The following is a 19,074-nucleotide window of genomic DNA, read 5'->3' on the forward strand; positions in this document are numbered from 1 at the left end:
GAGAAAACCAAATAACTTAAAAAATATTTAATCTGTGATATACTACCTCAGAGATGCTCGTTAAGAAATCTTAAGAAAAAATAACCTGCCTCTTTAAAAAAACAGCATTTTTAGAGMAGTTTCTTCATAGCTTATCGGACATTTTTCAAATAACAAAGGTATGCAGCCTTGGTACTCAACASTCCTGTTCAACTCCCAAGAGTATTAGCAATTAACTCTTCCTGAAGCCTTTAACCTATAAGACTAGTAATAATTATGCATTCCTCCTGCTTGGAGGACTGATAATTTAAAACCACACACTGACAGATTCAGCTCTTCTCAATTTCTGAGGTAAAATGGACAAAACATTTTCTCTTTACCCTGTGTGAAGACSGTTGACACAAAGAACCAACTTTTCACGGGCCTGATTTAGAYGGGACCTAAAGAGGAAGTCAGTACTCAGCTCTGCCAATTTACCTGCAATTCTTAGTTGCAAGAAAGTAGTTCTTGCTGAGCTGTACTTACAGAGCTGGATAGATAACTATCAATATCACCAACCACGTCTTATTACAAAGCCCCACCATACTCAAATTTGAAAGATGGCGTGCCATATTTCATAATCCAAGTCACATTACTGTGGCTTATACATTACTATGACTTGTATACTCTACAGTAATACCCTTAAATTGCAAGCATTCTTCTCTTTGATGGGTGAGTATTGCAGTATTTCACTAAGTAAACCACTTCTGCCAGGCAGGCACACAGCTCCTATATTCCACCTACCTTACCCAATATGGTTAAATTACAAATGCAGTAACGGTAACCACCCCTGCTGTTGACCGAAAATGATGAGCAGAGAGACACACAAAATGGAACTCATTACTTTCACTTCTGTTTAAATCCAATTCACCTKGATTCTTTTAAAAATGAGTGCCTAAATAAATGAATAAGTAAAGAAGTTTGGCAAAATGCTCAACAATAAATGCCCCGCTTTAAAAACGTCCAGCTTAGTTACAAACACGCAGATCAGGGTCATAAATGTGCTCACACTACTGCCTACAGCCAGTGGTATTAGAAATAGTTAAAAGTCAAAAAAGAATAGCCTTGTAGGGTGCCACCACATAAACTAAACATGATCTACTGCCAAACACTCAAGTAGACGCATGTACCATTATTCAGCAAGGACCACATGAATGCATATGGCTCTYTGTTTTGTCTTCATAGTAACAAGAAGGTTTGTAAACAGATCTCACATATGAGGCAATCAAGTCACTTGAGAATCTAAAAATCTGCCTTTATAAAGAAGCATTCTGCACTGTTGCCACACAATCAGACTTAGATACACAATTAAAAGTCCTCTGCATTTGTGCTTTGGGACAAGTGCTGCTCGATTTTATTCCAATCCATAGCAGYGAGGTTTTAACAAGTCACCTCAGTCAGGATGTGTAGAACTGCTATGCCCAACAGCCATCGGAAAACAACAACCACACAACAACCTSCAGAACATTAAAAATGTGGATTGTTCGATCAACAAAAGTTATGACATGATGACTTTGTACCGTACCACTGCTGCCTTTGCACAGCTGAAAACCACAGTAATCTTAAATACATTCAAAGATGACAGTACTAACTCCCTAAAACTCACATGAAAAAACTCTCGGCCTGTTCTAAAATACTTATTTTTTTAAAAAAATGAGACACAAAATAATGAASAAAGTTTCAGATAATCCATACCTGAAGTTTCCAAAATAWCTCTTGAATAGAAGGATCAGGAAAGATTTAACATCTAACTGTAAATAAATATAACCCCCAGGTTACACTGCATATATCTAAATGTGTCCACATGCTGCAAATCTAACAGGAAGAGACTCTCCTATCTTTAAAAAACAGATGCACTTTTTTACCATGTCTGCGTATCATCTTCACTATCAAAATATTGAGGATTCCACACCGTATCCTGATAACCTGAGGACCAAATTCCTCTGGTAGTCAGTGGTAATCCACCATAACAACAGAATTTAAAACAGGGCCCACTGAATTTGTACCTCGTTAGACCAGTAGTTCTTTTAATGTAGCAACTACTCTAATTACCGGTGTCCCCAGAACTCCTGATGATGACCGGAGCCCCCTTGCGCTAGGAGCTGCACGAACACGCGCCTCCGGGAAGAAGAGAAACACAGACCTACCCAGCAATGCTTCTCTCCTGCCCACTTTGTTTACTTCTTTCGTAATAATTCTCAGTATAAATTCTTCAGAAGAAAAAAAAACTAAAGAAAAAGTAACACCCTTGACTAAGTCAGCATAAAAGGTTTTGTGCCCCCTCTATTATTCAATAATGTACAAAACCAGACAGGTTTAATATTAAAGTAGGCTTCACTTTAAAATGAGACATGGGAAACTATTTAGCTAAATATTTCTACTGAAACTCATTAGTATTTCGATTATTTTAATTTAAATTACTGTCCAAAAAAACTCAACTCTTGAGTGTTTGAGCATTAGTTTCATTTCTGCAACTATCATTAAAAAAAAAAAAAAATTAAAAAAGTTTGACCATTAGTGCCAACTAATAAGAAAAACAGAACCCTTTTCCGGGAAATTAAGCTCTGAGGAGGTTTATCGTTGTCCCGGGGCGATCCCCGGCCGCCTGCCCACAGAGACAAGACGTGCTGGCCGGCGGCCGGCCGGGACCCCGGGCCAGGAGGGCTGGGGCGGCGGGGCCTCCCTCCGRCTTCCCCATCCGCGGGCCGGAGCTCTTGGGGACACCCACCACCGGGAGCACGGACACCGTCACCCTCCTTCCCCTCCGCCTCGGGCTCCCTCTCACGAAGGGGAAGGCCGTGCCGAGCGCCAGCCCCCGGCAGGAAGGTCGGGGCGGGATGCGGGGCATGACCCGGGATAACCCGGGGCTTTCCCCCGCCTCCCCCGCGCCGCTTGACCCCGACGGCGGGGACACGGCGGGGACGCGGCRGGGCAGTCCGCCGCCCCTGCCCGCCTCCCGGTGCGGAGCCGGCGTGCGGCGGTGTATCCTATGCGATATCCTATGCGACAGGCGCGGACGTGCCGCTTACATAATCCCCGCCGGCCGCACACGTACCCCGCATTACATAAGGGATCGTGCCCCCGCCGGCCCCCGCGGCAGCCCCGCCGGCGGGCGGGGGGACAGAGGGAGGGAGAGAGGGAGGGACCCGGCGGCGGCCCCGGCCGAGCCCCTCGTTAACCCCCTTCCTGTGGCGTTTACACGTCATGGAACATTCCCGGAACGGGCCAACGTCCCACCCACTTCAGGGAACAGTCACCGCGGCGCAGCGCGCACACGCACTCGCACACGCACCCCAGCGCGGTGCTGGGTGTCCCCGCACACACACGCACGCCCCCCGTGTCCGGCACCCCTGCGGGGACGCGCTGGCAGCCGGGGCAGATCCCCTCCCTCTCTCCCTTCCTCCGCTACCTCCAGCCGCGCCGGGTGGCCCCGGGCGCCCCCCCTGCCTTGGGCCCCCCCCATCCGCTCCCGGGGCGCCGGAGGCCGCGGTGAGARCCCCGTCGGGTCGGCCCCCCCGCGGGCGCCTCTCCCCGGCGGTGACCATGCCCATTCCCCGCCGCAGGAGGGGATTACGCAAGGCAGCCTTCTCCTCATCTGCATACACTTACAAGCCGGGTATTCCCCACATTTCCTAACGGCGTGTCACCGACAAAGGCCTGTCCCCGCCGTGTCCCCCTCCCGCGCCGGCTCAGCGGGAAGGGCTGCCCGCCGCGGTGCCCCGGGGACGGTGCCGGTGCCTGCCAGCGCCCGGAGCCGCCGCCACAGAGGTGACTTACCGGTCCGGCGGTTTTACAGCCCCGCCGGCTTCCCCCGCCGGCGCCCTCCCGCCGCCTTGCCCTCCATTTACCCCTGCAGCCCCGGGCGGCACTCGGAGCGCCGGCCACAGACCCCTCCCGCTCAGCCGAGCGCCCTGCCTGCCGCGGCCCGACCCCAGCCCCGCGGCGCCCCGCACCCGAGCCCCTCCGCCCCGGCGCGGCTGTCAGCTGGTGCCGGTGACAGGGGACGAGCGGCGGGCGGGGAGGAGGGGGCTGCCCGCAGCAGCCGGTGCTGCTCACCTGGGAAGTCACCGAGGAGGAAGGAGGGAAGCCCTCCCGGTGCCCTTGTTGTTGTTGCCGCTGCTGCCGATCCCGCCGGGCGCTCGTGTTGCTCCTTTGCTAAGGGCTCGCCCGGAGTGAGGCGGCTCGCGGTGCTTCTTTATATATAAAGACAGACAGAGATATTCCAGCGGCCAAGGGGCGCCCGCTTCACGCGTTTATCTTAAGGCAAGTCATTCCTCTCCCTCTTTTTGGAAAGGCTCATCACCATCTCCCTGACAGTGGCGAAGGGGCTGGTGTTGCACGGGGGAGAGGCGGAGGCCCGGGAGCCGCAGCCCGCCCTGGCCGCGGCGGGAGGGAGCGCTCCGCGCTGCAGGCGGCTCCGCCGGGCTATTCCTGGCACCACTTCCCAGAACAGAAGTTACGGGGCGGCGAGCGCGGAGCGAGCGCGGGGAGCGCGCCGCCCGTGACGTCACCGGGTCCCCCCGCGCGGCGGCGGGAGCGCTCCCGGGCGCGGTGCTGGGCGCTGCCCGCCCTGGGAGCCTGTGCGGGGCGGGAGCCGCGGGAGCTCCGCGCCGGGGAGGGCGCGGACCGGGGAGGCAGGGCCTCGGAGGGCGAAGCCGCGGCCTCTCCCCGGCGGCGGAGATCGCCGCTCCCCTCCCCCTCCCCGCCTAGGGAACTCCCAGGAGAGCCAGTCCCGGCTTGCCGTGCGCAAGCCGCGCGTCCTCCCGGCCTGAGAATTTCCTCCGAGGACGCGGGATCCTCCTGCCCCCTCCCCTCCCTCCGCTTCCTTTCTCTCCCTCCCCCGGCCCCTCCGCCCCCTCGCTCTCGCCTGGCCGAGATCACGTTATCTGTCAGGGAGAACAATACACCGCCGGGGCTCCCCGTGCCGGCCGCCGGCTGCGGCTTCACAGCCGAGCCCGGGTCTGTCCCGGCGGGGACCACCCCGACCCTCGCTCGCCCCTCAGCAGTGGCCCCGGAGGAGGGGGTGCGCATCAGGCCGGCCCGGCGGGGCTCGCCGCCGCCCCGGAGGGCAGGGAGCCCGCCCGCCCCGGGCTGTGCCGCAGACACAGGCGTTTATTGCAACACCCGCTCGCCGCCAGCGCCGCGGCCGAGCCGAGCGAAGCGCCAGCCCCGGGAGCGGCCCGCGCCGCCGGGAGAGCGGGAGGGGTCACGGGCGGCCGCCGCGGTAACGGGGCTCGCATCCCCCCGCCGCCGTAACGGGGCCGCCCGCGGCCAGTGGGGCCCGCAGCGCCCGGCGGCGGCGGGGCGGGGTTCGGCCGGGCCGGGCCGGCGGTGGGGCCGCTCTCCCGCAGCAGCCCCTGACCCCGGGCCATAGGCGCTGCAAGGGGAATACCCTCCCGGCGGGGCGAGGCGGTGCTCATGCCTCCTGGGAGCATCCCACCGCCCTCCCGCGGTGGTCGGRAACCCACGGGTTTCGGAACCGTCGCTGAAGCAGGACTCAGCCGTGGTCCCGCACCGACATGCATCCCGAGTCCTGCGGCTGACGCTGGCTTTGAGTTAGTTAAGCCTGAGCGCGGTTCCGGGGAGCAGCGGCTGTATTCCTGAGATTTGCCACGGCTGCTCGGAGAGTGACGCTCAACCGGCTGGTTCCCTCTCCCGGCTGCTCCGGCAGCGCCGGGGTCCCTTCCCTCGCCTCGCCTGGTTCGGCTTTGCCGTGGCATTGGSGCCCGCTGGGTTTTTGACAGCAGGTTTTCCCTTAATTTTCGGAGAAAATTTTCTTTTGGGGAAGCCATTCAGCCGCGTTTACAGGCGACCGTAAGTTGATTCTAAGTGATGCCAACTCACAACACCGTCACGGTGACATCGGAAGTCATACTGATATCTGAGATTATTATTTTGACTGAAATTAAGAAAAAAAAATCAGCCTTCTGGATGAAAAGAAAAAAAGTTTATACATAAATCCTGAAAGCAGTAGTTCTTATGGCAGATGCCAGGATAAATAAAATAATTATTTCATAATTTTAATAACTAAGAAATTTAAGTTGTTCCTGCATCTTTTAGGGATGATTTCAGTGCCCAGAGTTGGCAATACAGGGAGATAGAAGGTCGTGGAATCTATTAATAGAAATCTTGTCATCCTGCTATGGTCCTTGGCTTCTGTTGACTTTGGTGGTCTCTGAGTCACAGTGCTTCATTTTGCTCAATACAAGAGGTTCAGGAGAGTCTTGGGATTTCTTGGGACTTACCTCAAGTGGTATGGGCACAAGATCGTGTGACTATAACCTTACGATAAATTATGACTTCCAAAAAAGGCTTGCTCCTACAAGTACTTTCAATATTAAGAGGGTTGARCAAAGAGTTGCTTGCTCCTTGTTAAGTCCATGAGCATGTCTGTCTTTGTTTTCCCGATTTTGGTGTAAGTGATACTGTCATTCCTGACACTGAGTATTGTTTGACTGGAATTATTCTGTCTGAGCAAACATATTGACTTTGGGYTTGTGATCTTTATTTGATGTCATGTCAGAATAAGTCAATGGGAGATGGGACCGCTTAGGATTTGTTTCAAACCGAAGTTTTCCCATCCTGCTGTTTTTACAAGAGCAGTGTTTACCTCTGCCTCCAAATTATGGCTGCCATAATCTGGGAGGCTGCAGACTCCTGACCAGCACCTTTGACTTCTTTGCCCAGCATTGTCATCTTCTCTCCTCACTCTCACAAGACTTCAGAAGTTCATTTATTCTGTCACAGAGATCAGCCCACAGGACATTTGCAACAAGGTTCAGTGTTCTAAATAATTTTAAGAAGTTTATTTACATACATTCTCAAAGCAAAATAAAATCATATTTCTCCGTAATGTCTTGCTAAATAAGGGTTATTTCCAGTTATGTTGGTTATCTCAAGAAGCTATAATGTGTGTGCTTTTCCACATTCTCTTAGTGGCTTAGGTGTTCCCAGGGGAGAGAGTGAAGCTACACCTGTGCTCAGAGACCCTCTCTGTTGTACAAAATTTGTTTGGCTCAAGCCCCAGAGCAGGTTTTGACAAGCTGCACAACTTGCAGCTGCAAGGGGTCCTTATCTTCGAGGAGACATCCCTAGCCCAGAGGCGAGGAGGTCTGCGCATGGTCCCTCCAGCCCACTCCCCTTTTGTGCGCAGTTGTAGGGGAATGGGTGTAACTGAGTACAGACTGACCTTCATCCCTGGCCGATGCCCCTCTCCGCTCCCACAGGGAGCATGAGGCACTGCAGCTGGGATGTCGGGGTACTTTTCCTCCCAAACTCCTGCCAGTGACTCTACAGAGAGGCAGCAGACTTCTGAATCACTTTCTCTYGCCTACTCATGGCAGCAAGGTAACTTAATAATGATGTCCTTGCATCATACCATCCTGTCATTTCCCTCTAGATTTTTTTTTTTTTTACATTTACACCAGCATTTAATAAAACTATCACTCTAACAAAACTAAGAAGACAACCAAGGGAGCTCTCAGATGTAAGATTTACAGTTGTTATTTAAATATAGATCTTGCAGATTCATCAAAAAAGGAGTCATTCTTGCTGCTTGGAAAGCACCTTGGCCGTCACAGCTGCAGCTCACAGCAAACACAATTCAGAATGAAAATACTCAGCAATGATGTTCACCAATTATTAAAYGCTATAAATTATTCTGAAAATTTGGTTTGATCTCAGAACACACAGAATCCATCAGTTTTGTAAACCGTGCTGCTCTCAAAGTAGATAATAGAAAGCATTACATAATTTTTCTATARTACTGCCGTTGAATTGAAATGTTAAACAACTGTTCCTAAAATAGCTAATGATTTTAAAGTAATTCATCCTTTCTTAAGAAAAAATTACTTGGTCCCCAAACCTGTACCCACAAGCTCATTATTATTCTTCATAAAGTTGTTACAGATAAAACTGCAGCAAAAGAGACAATTCCTTTATACTTTGATGTTATCTATTGATTTCACTGTGAGCAGCAGAAAGCAAAATAGACCAAATGTGTCCAGTTTTTTGAAAGTCTCTGAGACTAGGAGTGGTGTTATTTTGCTGTTTAGATCCTCTTTCTTAAGGTTTGATTAGTGAGAAAATCTGTGCGAAACTGCCCATGAATGGTTTTCCTCATAAATAAATAAATACTAGTAGTTTCCTATCAATGTTGTTTAAAACACATTATCGTTATTTATCCTCCTGTGTTCCTTCTCTCATTTTTCTGACTGCCTGGACAGCAACAGTCTCTTGCTGCCCTTACCTCATCTGCCCCCACTACTGCCTTTTCTAATACTCTACATTCAGTGCTCCATGTGTTTCCTAGAAAAACTGCAAGATATTCAGGGCTGTCTTTCCAATGCTGGAGGAAGTGGGYGTACTCCCTCTTCTGTTCTCCGCTTTGGAAGACCTGCTCTTCCTCCCTGCCTCTGTGAGAGAAGGGCCCTGAGCTGGGTCCTGGGTGATGAATGGCTTTGGAGGGTGAGGGTCCTGGCCWTAAGTCCCTCCCAGAGACCCACAGAAAGCCTTAAAGGGCACGTCCAGTGGCTCTGAGGCCATGGAGGAGGCTGAGAAGGGAGAGTGAGATGGATCAGAARAGTTGGCAAGAGTACTGAAAGGGCTGCATTTGTCTCCTGCTTTATTTTGGATGTCAAATGCATCACAAAATCCATTTGAAGAGCAGTAGTAATTCAGGTAACTGATTTTTAATTTTGAGAGATGCCTACCTTCTACTTCTTCTACTGACCATCTCAAGCTCTTCTTCTCAGAGATAGCTAGGAGCTATGAGTTTCACATGTAATTTAATCATTTCATACCATAAAATATMTTTCCWGCCACAGCATCCCACTTTCCCATTTGTACATATTGGGTTCATTTTGCTCAGGTGCCATCTTATCATATGAGAAAAGAGAAAAAGACATTGCCAGTTYACCCTCTCAACACCTCTTCCTATGAGTTCCTTGAATCCAGGCTCCTGTATCTTGTTTGTCTACTCTCCTACGTAAACAAGGGTAATCTTTCCTCATAGGGGAGTGTGCCCATGACTCCTCCACAGAACACAAAGGAGTCAYAGTGAAGCACTTCTTTATCCACAACAGCTCCAATCTCACACAGTATCAAATGGTGTGAAGGAGCACGAAGCCAAGGTGGTTAGCTTGAACAAGCCTGTGTGTAAATAACTCTGGCTGAGGGCCCAAAGGAAGGGGAGTCCTATTTGCCTGGTAATGAACAAATGGCTGTATTTCCTGAAGGAAAAATATTTTTCTGCTATATTGAGCTTTCCTCTGGAAAAAAAAAAAAGGCAAAAAGAAACTGATTTTCTCCACATAAAGTATTTCCAGATGCAGAACTAACATGCTGTGTGCATCAACAGCTTGATAATAACTTGACCTTGGAAGAGGGTGAAAAATGAAAAAGGCAGAATTTTCTGAAATTATGCCCTTTCATGGGAACATTTTTTTAAAGCCTGTGAATCCTGGGAAAATGTTTTTAAATAAAATTTGATTACTTTTACTCATTTTCATTTTTTTCATGGCTAATTGACTAGCTGAATAGGAAAATCTACAGTGCTGACTAGAAACTCAGGCAAGGGATTATGTGCACTTCTCATGTGAGATAAATAAAGCTTTTAAGTACTATAGCCAGGTTCTCTCTGAGCATCCCTTTTAACAACTCAACCCAATTAAGTTTTTGAAAGACTTTTAGGCATTTGGAAAAAAAAAAATTACCTTGCTGACAAGTGGAACATGTTACCAGGCACTGGTTATTTCTCTTTAAATAAAAAGTATTAGTTCCTACAGATTTTGTATASTGTACTCAGTTCTCCCCCTCATCCTGCTCCATTTTTTCCTAGGAACAACTGAAGCAAGAGCCTGCCAAAGGCGTGGCATGATTTAGCGACTTCTGAGTTATATATAACCTGAACTATTAAGCGACTTAATTTTCTAAAAGCTTACCTCTTTMTATTCCCATTAGCCCTGATAGCCTCTTTCATTCAACTTTCTTCCCAAACAGGCAACTGCCAATTTTCCATCATCTTCCAATTCAAAGAAACCTCCAGTGCTTCATGCATCAARAATTTAATGTTTGGGCTGGAGAGAGCAGAGAGGCAAACCACTCTTGACAGTGAGTAGTGACTACTTGAAAACAGAGTAAAGGAGACATGTCAGAATGGAGAAGAAAAATGGCATTAAATAAGTTGCAGCTACCTAGAATTTAACCATATTATCCTAYCTCCTTTACTTCTCTGGCACATGTCATGGGAACCTTCCTAACCAYATTGGTTGCCTTCCTGGTTTTGCATCTCTGGAATCTACCCACAGGCAAGTGCCCCAAGCATCCTGCAAATATTTTGCTTCATAACTGATTGAGAGGGAAGTGTGCCATCTACTGAAGGACGGCAGCCACTTTCTGTCTGTCTTGGACTTGCTAAAGTTCTTTCCCATTTCTGAACTTTCCAGGCCTTCACATTACTGATTTGAATTAAAATTAGTCTTTGGTTTATGCAAATTTGCAAACTTAGCAACTGGAAGGTCATGAATATGAGAGTGAGCAAATGTAATCCAGGCTGGTTCCATCTAATACATGTTTAAATTACATAATTTGATAAATCTTCTGTCTGAAATCAGGAGTGCTCCTATGTCACCCCTTTTTGCCAGAAGTGGGATAAATATCAAGAATTATCTCTACAAGTGTAAGAAAATATTAGATTTGCAGATAATCAKTAAAACACGTAGATGTGTTGGCAGTACTGACATTCATGGTATTTGCAGTTTAGGTGTTAGGCATTTTTAACAAATGACTGACCAGTTTCACTGCGAGGTAGCAGTTGCCTCTGATGGTGTGTTTTGTTCAGTTTATCATTTGATTGAACAACGTCAAAGGAAACTTTACTCAGCTGTTGTCATAACTTGTTGTTTGACACACCTAGAGAGTGTCCTWTAGTTGCCTGTGTCTCACACCACTGAGTTACTCATGCACAGTAATGCATTATTTTGGCTACCAAAAAAGTTGAAACAGATGTCAATGTTTCAAGCGTTGTAATAGTGGATAATGAGTAAATATTTTAAGATCAATTTCTTTTATTAATATCTGTGAAACTGCTTAACAGAAAAATTTTCAGCTTTGCAATTCATCAGAGCTTTTGAGTTCATCACTTTTGAGTCAGCAATTCAAATTCTGTTGTGTACATTACAGTAGATGATCAAAGCTTCTAAAATTGTGATTCACTGAAATTAACAGATAATATATGCTTTTAATGCTTATCACACTTCTGTATTGGACTGATTTGTTCCTAAGAAATATTGTTCTCAATACATCTCTCAGTAAAAAGATCATCAAAATTTTGCTGGAATGTAAGAAAAAAAATAATGTGGTTTAGAATAAATATCTTAATGGATTAACAGTTTGACAATGTGTATAATAAAAGTTTGAAATATGACCAGTTTTGTCAGTCTTAACCAACTTGCCATCTTAAAATCACTGTAATACCTGAAACTGTACCATTTAACTTTTCACAYGTGTAGGACATAGAAGGGAAATAACATTCCTTCTCAGCAAGCACAAAACAGGGAGAAACCTAACTCAAGACTCTTCATCATATCTATACCTACTATCAGTAAGTAAAAAAAAAAGTTCTGCAAGTCATTGAGGAGAGTTCTGCAAAACTGTGAGCCCAGTGACCWATGAAAGCACCCTTTTCAGGAGGAACTCATAAACATTAGGGATAGAAAAGCATTACAGCTGTATAGACCAAGGTGGCACACACCAAATACTCTTCTGATATTCYCACAGTCTGAAAAATAATATGATGCCATCCCCCCTCCTCCCTTCAAGAAAATGACAAGGTTTAGCAGATTAAAAACAGGCCAAGCAATCCCACTACTTAACACAGCACTTGGCTAAAGAGTAAACCCGAGGCAGAATAATGCTGGGGGATGCCAGAACATGAATGTCTTCAAAAACAGATTTGCCTCGTTAGCTGTGAGATAGTCCATTGCTGGCTATTAAAACAATATCATATATATGCATACGCTTAGGGGTCAGTCCCCAAACCACTGGCAGAAGTGGGTGTATCATGGAAAAAGTATAGGAGACAAAAAGAGGAAATTCTTTCCCTAAGAGATGTAACTGGCCACACTTTGACGGACAACAAATTACATGAAGTTTTCATCTGGCTGCAGCAATGGCAGCTCTTATCTTTCTGCGACTTTATGATGGGTTGCTTTTGGGACTTTTTCTAGTCAAAATTGGTGTCTCTTTCTGCAAATGTCTGACAGCTTTTAGACTTCTTAAATTATTTTCAGTTTTAAAGATTACATGGAGATGCATTCAATGAAAATTTCAGTTCATCCTTGAGTTGTTTTTCTTCTACATAGTGGAAGAGACATTGCAGAGCATACTATATTTTCTGCTTTAAAAACCAAAATGCATTAAAGAATCTCCAACAAAATACTGATTTGTMACAATGTAATAAATTCTAATAGCTGAAATATCAATATAAACTCTATTTCCTGGATATCACAGGTTTATAAATGTGAAATACCCAGGCAACAACCTTTGTTTTACCTGAGTTTTTGAAGTTATATTTTTGAGCCATTGGCAGCCCAATTAGATGCTTAGCATATGTCTTGCATTTCACAATCCATATACCATTCATCTGGAATAAAGAGATATGAAGGGGATGTGAGTCATTAATCATATTCAGGAAACAGGTTTTTTAAAAATTAATACATGACCAGTTGCCAGTAAGTAGCCATCTGCTACATATATGAAAAAAAGTATGTTCTGAAGCTACATATTTTAATGATAGTTTTCAAATGTTAAAATTATAAACTGTAATGGAAACAATGTTTGTCTAATGGAATATTTAATATCACTTAAGACCCACTAAGGGCTGCACAATTATCCTGATCAATGGGAGCTGGGTAAAGTTGCGTAGCCAGTATAGCACAGACAAGTCTGAAGTCAAGCTGGTGTGTAAAGGCATAATTACTGTTAAGTGCAGGAATAAACCTAGTCATTTCAGTGATGTTCTCCTGGGCTTAAAGTTAAATAAATGCTTTAGTAACCTAGACTTTACAATCCTGTGCCCCTCCATCCTTATGCAGAGAGAGTGACATTTCTTGCACACCTCTAGAAGAAGATGTAAAATTTGGCTGCACATCTAGTGGACTATTAGTATGCAAGTACATGGTTTTCTTACTTTTTGAGAATTTTTTTCTTTTTCAAGTGAGCAGATACTATTAAACCTAAACAGGTTACATTCACTGGATATTCTTTATTAACAATTTTGGTTTTAATCTCAGTATGAGTAATCACTGCTTGGAGGAAAAAAAGAAATGACGTCAAATTGTCTTCTTGATCAATAAGGACATTGTCAGACTCTTTAAGAAGCATATTTCCCCTAAAACTAAGAATGGAAATCGCCAATGCAATTACAATGTTTTGGCAAGGAGCTAGCATGAAGCCTGGGGAAAGTGTGTTGGTGGATATCAACATGTATAAAAAGAGATGCACTCCTAGGCTTACAGCATGGCCAGCAGAGTTCCTGGCTCAAGGCCCCTGGACTGTAGAAATTACTAAAAGAGCAAATTAAAAGTTCTGTGGCATCTTCACTTAAACTGCAATTTTATTTCAACAATCCGGAAGTTTTTGAGACTGCAGAAAAGTTGGCAGCAGCTAACCCTGTGTACTGTGAAGAACAAATTCACAGCCATATAATAAATGAAAAACAACCTTCTCTGCTGCAGGTAGGTGTAAAGGGATGTTAAATAATTTAGGTGAAATTCTTTTCTTTCAAAGTATCAAAATTGCAACTTCAGTTTCTCAGCACAAACCAAAAACTTGGTTGAAGACAGTTGAAGACTGGAGGCAACAGATCTTCTTAAGTGATTTTAGTCAAAAGATACAATGTAAAAAAACAATCTAGCAACCAGATACAGTAAAAAGTGGAAGRTCTCATGGGCCAGAAAAAAAATCGCTGAAACCAACCTAAGAGATTGGCCAATCCCCCACAGTGCCAGTCATCCATTGTCATCCCAGCAGGACTGCAGAGACTGATAGGCATTACCCATTTTGATGAATATACAAGATATTGCCTGCATACTATGTACTGTTCAATATCCCACAACTGCAGAAGAGCRTTTAGGAGATCCTGACAAGTTTGCAAATCCTGAGAAAACAGAAAGTTACAAGTTTGGCTTCAGTGAAATGCTGTTAGTGAAATCATGAATAAAATAATCTGGTTAAAGAACAATTTGGGGCCAATAAAACAGATAGCTGGTGAACCAAAGTTGGTTACAGTTTGGGATCTTTACTTACACTGCCTTGGACTTACTAGCTGACTTACAGTGCAGTACTTACTAGCTTTTTTATTCCCTTATCTGCTTCTCCAAGGCCACAGGAGACAGGACGGCAATGAGAAATGGTGCAGAACTAGATTTTTCCTCCATACACTAGCTTCTGATAACAGAACAGGTTGGTATGGAAATCTGAATCCAAACTCATTTAAAGATATTTAGGCTTTTTAATTAGGTGCTTATTAATTTTCCACAGGACTCACACAACACAGAAGACAACAAAGTTATAGCTGTAGCAGTCAATCAGGACCTATTCCTGGTCCCTGAGGATTTGTATCTTTAATGTCTTGTRTCTTTAATGCCTTCCCAAAATAGTGCAGCACCACACACACGCTCCACCTAAGAGAATGAAAAGATGCCAGCCAGCAAGTTGAGGGCTGGCTGGCAATGTGTAGAGGGAAATGAAGTACATATTGGCAGGAAGTGAAAAAATAAAGTTATGCTGGATGGGAAGAGAAATACTGAGAAGGAAATTATCTCAATTCAGGAAGCTCTTAATAATGTGTTTAAAAATAAAGCATATGCTTCAGTATTTTCTTACCAATAGCCTGTGTGCCTCAAGTTAGGCATATATTTGAGCATCTTGCTGAGCTGGGGCTCTGCAGTGAAGTTTTACAAGATGCTTAAAGTGATATTAGTCCATGGTGTCACTGAGAGATGTGAACCTCCCCTTCCTGACGTTCCTAGCCCTGTTGTTCCACCACTTCTCCTCTCCTGGCATCAGTACTTGTGGGAGCTGCACTGTCAGCAGCACCAGCAATGAGTTTGCAGTGGGGACTGGAGGACAACAGCAGATGGGGAGAGGGCAAGACTGGCTTTTTCAGCACATGCAAGTGAGCTGGACACAAGCTGAAGACACCMGCCCACACTCCGTGTGTCCTCAGCCACTCCACTCCTCTTGTAGCAAAGCTAAACAGAGAATTCAAACTTATCCTGGAGGGGCTGCCTGGGCCTTCATGAYCTTTTTCTGAAGGGATTAAATAGGCACCATATCTCCATGCAGACATGTTGTAAGATAYGTATCCATCTACGTGACTTGAAAGAAATTAAAAAGTATTAATTTGCATTTGCAGAACAAACATTTCTAAAAATTGTGATTTCTTTTTTTTTACCGAAGAAGTGCCTGACAGATGGTTTGAGTGAGGAGTGGTGAGGCACTTAAACCAATTTTGCAGTGTACTGTCAGCTATTTACAGTTTCTGTTGGACACATTAGAAGTGGGGAGCACTTCTTTTTCATAAACTTCAACTTTACCTTTCAATGTTTAAGGAAAAAAATGTTCAGCTGTCCCATATTGATAACGCTGTATGACACTGATGCATTGAAGTTATTGGTCTCCATCATTCAATGTACAGTGCAGATATAGACTAGTTCATTAGTCAGGATGAGACAATAAAATAGCACTAACCATTTAAAACCTATTAATCTGGATAGCACCATTAGCATAAGCAATATTTTATTATTACCAAATTAAATCCATTATAGCATCTTGAGTGTCCAATCAGGTTAGTAATACACTGACTAAAGCTATCTATCCAAATGACTGTACTGCTTGATGGAATGCTTTTGGGATTGCTATGCATTAATCTGACTTTTAGTGGGCTGTACTGTTATTTATAACTCTGATAAACTGACTTTTATAACATATAGAGCAGCTAAACATTTTAGAATAGTTAGAATATTTTCATAGGCTCTGTGATCAATATTTTTTTTTGTCTCTTTAGAGGCTACAAGGTATCTTCTATCATATCACCGTTCCATCAGTTAGATAATCCCAGATAAATGTGAAACCTTACTATATATTTTTTCCTTCTGATTTTATAGGATTTACATTAAAGAAAACAGGAATGGAGAAAAACCATAAAATACTTTAAAAAATCCAGGATGTTAAATGGATATTCCAGATGACAAGACTAACGTGTTGTCATTGTTCCTACAGAGTTGGAGCCCTGCTAGCACTGGCTGAGCACGGCTGTGCTGGTCTGTTGGGACAGACTAGGACTCCGACTGCTCCTCAAAAAGGAGTTTCAGTATTTAGAAGTGACAGAATAAAGTCACAGATTTATTTAAGAGAATTTTAAGAATAGGGGTAGTGGTTTTTACTGCTGAACAGAAACATGTAACTTACCTTATTATGGATGTGGGTATGTCCTTCTGTCCATTAATTTTAAATTTTTTGTCTGACTATTTAAAAAGCCTGCTATTTCTTCTGAATTTTAAGTATGTCAGATATTGTGTATATGTAWGTGCAATGCATGGTAAAATGTAGGATTCAGTGAAAAGGGAGCTCCAAAGACTTTGCCAGCGGAGACTGTCTCTTCATTGTGGTTACTCRTGCTGTAGTATGTGACTGCCTCTAAAAAGATTCTTCTTCCCAGCCTTCTGTATAAGCAAGAAAATATACCTCTTTTACAGATGGGAAGCTGAAGCTAAAAGATTGTTATTTCACTTTGCACTGGCAGGCAAGAAAATCATGAAGAACAGACCTCCCTGATGCATTCTGTGACCTCTTTTATAGAGCAGATGCCATGTCTTCCCTTTTGGTTCATTTCCACCACACATTTTGATRGAGTTTGTATATAGGACAGCAAGTAGAATCAAAACTTGATTCTGTTTATCAGAAGTCAGTTGTTAAGCAATTGCCGTCATTGTCAGCAACTGCATCCCATGTATATTTTGAGATATATAAATATTAAAAATTATTTCCCAGTGTTCTTCCTCATGCAGTAGAGCTATGCATTCACAGGGACAAAGRTGGGATAAGCAGTTTAAATCCCAGTGATGAGAGATTTGTACAACTACTTTGAACGTTTTCATGCCATTGGAAATGAAYGTGTAAGGATCAGCACAAAATTTAACTGGTCTCCAGTTTCAGTCCACTATCTTACTCTGCTGGTGGGATTAGGAACACATACCCAAATTCACGGGATACCAGGAGTCCACTGGGATAAACTAAGCTGCAGCACTGATGGGCTGGCCTGGGAAGAAGGGGACTGTGGTCCTTTCATTTTGCGGTTCCTTCCATTTTTCTGTTAGCTGCCACATYTTGGTACTCAGCACAAGTTTTTTCTTGAGGCTATTGTGATTTTCCCCTGAAGTAAGAGGATATATGTCTGAGCCCTTTCTGACAAACTGACAGGGTAATAACTTAGATACATGAATCAGATTAGTTGACAGTAAAGATACATGGGATGTGTTATTTGAAGGACATGAATAGTTGTTTTTATTTTTCGGCCTGAAACAACTTTTCTCTCCTGAATGCAAAAACCTGCCAAGAAAAGTAGAGCGACAATAGCTCAGTGTTATAAAGCTGACAACAAGATCTGCCTAGTATTTTAAGCTGGCCTCTTACTCTTTTTTCCAAGGTTCAGCCATAACAATCATTCTTCTGAAAGTCAGATTGTTTTGTGTGATTTTCTGATGTAGCATGACTCAGTTGCTTTTAAGTCTTTGAAATTCAGGATGGAAAAAACCTAATGGAATCAGAAGCAAAATCTACTGAATTTTAAATCACAGGGCATCTCTCAGGCTCATTGTTTTTCCCTTATGCATGGGTAAATAAATTTAATTTGAGAGTAAGAGATGTAGCTTTCTCCCCCCCCCCCTAAAAAAATAGATTAAACAGAAGTGAATCCTTTTCTGACAGCCCTTTGAGGAAACCRTTTTTGTTGGTTGAACTGAACAGGCTTGCATTCTGATCTTTTTGGCTATGTTTTCACTACAGGCAAAGCAGTTCATGCATCTACAAAGACAGAGACATGCCTATTTCATTTACTGTTCCACTTTTAGTCTTCTTTTAAAGCTAAAGCATATTCAGTGAGCAACTGAATTACATTATTTAAATATGCTTTATGCTCTGTGCAGCAAAGATAAATATGTTTCCTGGTTTCTTTCAGTGAGGTTGCTGTGAGGCTGAGCAGGAGCCCTGTAAGCTCTGGCTCACAGTGTGGTCCTGCACCTCTTTCCATCCTGAATGAAAGGGAAAAAAACTGAGGGGACAGAGGGACCGCTGGTTTTCTCCTGATTTACTGCAGGCAGGGTCTTGACTCCAGTGACTTATTCGGAGGCTCACTCAAGCCCAGACACCCAGGGAAGAGGCTTCCAGCCAGGCATGCAGGACCATGTTGAGAGAAGAATCGAGGCTGGGGCAGACCCTGCCAGCTGGACACAGGCCTGACCTGATGGCAAGGAAACCTTTCTTGCAGGAGAACTTTGTAGCAATCAGATCAGGATCTTTCTGCCTCATCTGAACAGGCAGAAATTTTGCTCTTGATATTGACAACAGCCTTGATAGGGCATATTTTCCASTTAATCCAGTCTATATTTTCATGAGAAGGGAAACTTTCTGTGGACAAGGAGGTTTTTGTTACAAAGGGAGGAGATAGTGTCAAGTATCAATTCCACTGGCTATGTCTGGGGACTCCTCTCAAGTGAGGAAGAAGATTATTATTAATGGGAACCCAAATCTTTGCTCCCAGGCTTAATGCAAGTGACCAGCATKACTAACATTGCCTTCAACCAAGGCAGCCTTTGTTTCATATAAAAAAGTAACATGAAATGTAGGTGAAAATAGGTAGCTTCCTTGTATCTCTGTGACATAAGTACGGTTTTTTATTTCATATTGAATTTTTTTAGGCTCTGTGAGTCAAGTTTTAGCCATACACACTAGGAGTTTTCTGGTATTGCTGATGAATTATATTCTTCTGACAAG

General features: G+C 44.4%; 1 protein-coding gene across 3 annotated transcripts in view; it reads right to left on the minus strand.

The window, feature by feature from the left end:
• Positions 1-4,577, minus strand: part of HIVEP2 (HIVEP zinc finger 2) — a 135,924-nt gene extending 131,347 nt beyond the window's left edge. For all 3 annotated transcript variants that reach the window (XM_057364822.1, XM_057364821.1, XM_057364820.1), the window contains exon 1: positions 4,075-4,577. The gene's annotated coding sequence lies outside the window, so the exon portion shown is untranslated. The remainder of the gene's footprint in view (positions 1-4,074) is intronic.
• Between the last annotated feature and the right edge of the window lie 14,497 nt (positions 4,578-19,074).

This window comes from Malurus melanocephalus, unplaced genomic scaffold (genome assembly GCF_030028575.1).
Source record: "Malurus melanocephalus ecotype Western Australia unplaced genomic scaffold, MMel_1.1 scaffold_43, whole genome shotgun sequence".
NCBI classification, from domain to species: domain Eukaryota; kingdom Metazoa; phylum Chordata; class Aves; order Passeriformes; family Maluridae; genus Malurus; species Malurus melanocephalus.